Source organism: Sinocyclocheilus anshuiensis, unplaced genomic scaffold, assembly GCF_001515605.1.
Source record: "Sinocyclocheilus anshuiensis isolate Anshui unplaced genomic scaffold, SAMN03320099.WGS_v1.1 scaffold702, whole genome shotgun sequence".
NCBI classification, from domain to species: Eukaryota; Metazoa; Chordata; class Actinopteri; order Cypriniformes; family Cyprinidae; genus Sinocyclocheilus; species Sinocyclocheilus anshuiensis.
The window spans coordinates 3,240,630-3,243,396 of record NW_015548184.1 but is presented as its reverse complement, the minus strand read 5'-3'; the positions used below and the strand labels follow the sequence as shown (position 1 = coordinate 3,243,396).

General features: G+C 38.2%; 1 long non-coding RNA gene across 1 annotated transcript in view; it reads right to left on the bottom strand.

Moving 5' to 3' along the window:
• Positions 1-2,767, bottom strand: part of LOC107704879 (uncharacterized) — a 13,644-nt gene that overhangs the window by 1,576 nt on the left and 9,301 nt on the right. Inside the window, exon 2 of the long non-coding RNA XR_001636015.1 lies at positions 129-134. This is a non-coding gene — a long non-coding RNA (uncharacterized LOC107704879). The remainder of the gene's footprint in view (positions 1-128; positions 135-2,767) is intronic.

Here is a 2,767-nt window from a genome sequence, read left to right as displayed (position 1 = left end):
GGTCCGTGGTGTCCCGGCGCCGGAGTGAAGGACATCTGGGAAGATCGCGTCCTGGGTGCACCGGGCCTGTGCAGAGAAACACATGGAGTAGAGGTGGTGGGAGAGTTAGCAGCGCGTTGTATACTTACCTCGGACTTGTGAGCGTCAGCCTGGGATGTTTCCAGCGCGGCTCTCCGCTCTCTCAGCTGGGTCTGCTTCTCCACCAGGTCGCGGATCTGCTTCTCCACGGCCTCCAGCTCTGAATGCAGCTCGAACGTGTCCTCACCTGCACTCAAAGGTAGACACACATCCACCATTAAAGCAAGTAACAGTGAATAGAGTATTAGTAATGTAAGCGAGATTAGCGGCAACCACGCTGGCGATGCTAGCGGGCTATATGCTAATAGCGGACAAAAATAGAACTAGTGATAACAAGGCGCTCTGATTGTTTTTGTTGTAGAATACGATAGGGGATATATTCACACGTTATAGAAACGAAAATTATGGTGTATAAAATTGATTTTAAGATAAAAAATTAGACGACAAAGAATTAACTTGACGGAGCTCAAACTCAAAACACACGGCAGCAACCTGGTGAACAATAATGGAGAGATCTCTCTTCTCTCCAAGTGTGCACTCCATTTTGAACAACACCTTACTAATGCACCTCAGTTTCATCTAATACATCTTGTGTTTTTACGTAGTGGAAACATGGTGCTAGCAACAACAAAGTCATGGGTTCGATTTCCAGGGAATGCATGAACTTAATAAAATGTGTACCTTGAGTACAAAGAACTTCTGGATAAATGTAAAATGCAAATGTAACATGAAAGAACATGCGTTTGATTCCCAGGGAATGCATAAAGAAAATGTACTTTGAATGTAAGTCACTTTAGTTAAAAAAATAAAAATAAATGCCAAAAACATGAATGTAAATATGCCTAAACAAACGTGTTTTTAAAAAGTACTGAAAACTTGCAAAATTGAAAACCTGGAGTGGATTTGGAATGGCATAAACTCACGTACTCTGGTCAGACACTTATCCTCCTCCACAATGGAACAATAAGGGTCAGTCCTTTCTATTAGTCATTACACAGCCTCTGACCAGAGAAAACAGCCAGCAGAAAGGGGGACTTTGTGGGGGGCTGTTTCCTCAAAGTATCCCCTTACTCTCAAACAAAAGGCTTGTTCAGTCTGCTGAGGGTCTGAATGTGGAAGACCCTGAGACTGGGACAAACCAGTGAGGACTGGTCAGGACAATGAATCACGGTGTCTGATTTTTAATAATATATATTTTTTGTTTGTTTTAAAAATAAGTCTATTTTAAATAAAATATTAAATAAATATATATTTTTTTATTTTTAAATATCAAAAACATTTTATATATTTTTATTTTACAATTTATAAAATAAATACAATTTAAATAAAGAAATAATATTGATATTTTATTAATATTTTCCATAATATTTTATTGATTTTATTTCATACTCTGTGATGCTATGTATCATATATAAGAAAACATTTGATAATGTATTTCCAGAACGTAGCGCAATTCGATTAGAACAAATCTAGGTCAAAATACGGCCTGATAGATGGAAATAAACGAAGCAGCGACAAACACAAACCCATTATTCACAGCTCTCCTTAGTCAGTCCTGGCCTTTGTCTACAAAACACAGCCAACAGTTTTGGCAAGTGTGTAATCATTCTTCTGTCTGCATAATTCAAACGTGGCACACATGAATTATGCACACGGCGGAATGATTAGTGTCTGGATTTAGCGTCGAGAAAAATAAACACTGAACAGTTTTAATTTGTGAGAGACTCTCAAAGGTTATGTATTTCATTGCTCTGGAGTGCCTTTATGTGAAGAGTGAAATCAGCAAAAGTTGATTCCTTCTGGTTGCGATCATTTAGATATGAAACTGTTGTTTAAAAGGTAGTTTTGCATATGGTGGTTTGTGCTTGAAGGAGATTCTGGAGGGCAGGGGTGATGATATTGAGATATAATGACATAGTTGAGAAGTGCTGTGTTGGGTAAACACAGGAAGGGCCTCATTGTGGAAAAAAAAGAAAGAAAGAAAGAGACGAGGAGGGGTGAGAGAAGAGAATAAAGCCTGGAGGAGGAGGGTGCCAGCAAGCTGGTGTTGGTGTGCCTCAATAAAATGCAAGGGGCTTCAGGCAGGACACAAGCCAGGGCTGACTGCTTGCCTATTGTATCAGCGAGACGGCCCCCAGAGAGACGCCTTACACAAAACACCCAGTCCCATCCCAGAATGAAGAATGTAGCATCCTGACTACTGCTAAACAGCAGACATCAAAAGCTGTGGATACGCCACTGGCCGCACCAGTGAGGATATCCAAATTAATAATTAACCTACACAATGCTTTGACACAGTTGATGTCATTACAGCAAACCAACTAGAAACACGTAGTTTATCTTTGATTAGACATTTTGACGCTCTAAATCAGGGGTTTTCAAACTTTTCAATTTCAAGGACGTCCAAATATAGCAATCTCCCTGGGAGGGACCTCTTTCCTAAAATGTGAAGTCAGCTATGTATTTTAATGGATACAGAGACATTTATAAATACACAGTTATACGACAGCCATGGCATTATACAAAAAAACAAGCTGTTTCCTAAATAAATATTTTGCATTTATTTGTGATTGTAATAAAGCCAATTTTTATTTTTGAATTCATATAATTATTTTTGAATTATTTATATGTTTGAACTTCATATAAATAATTCAAAAATAATTAAATGAATTATATAAATAATTCATAT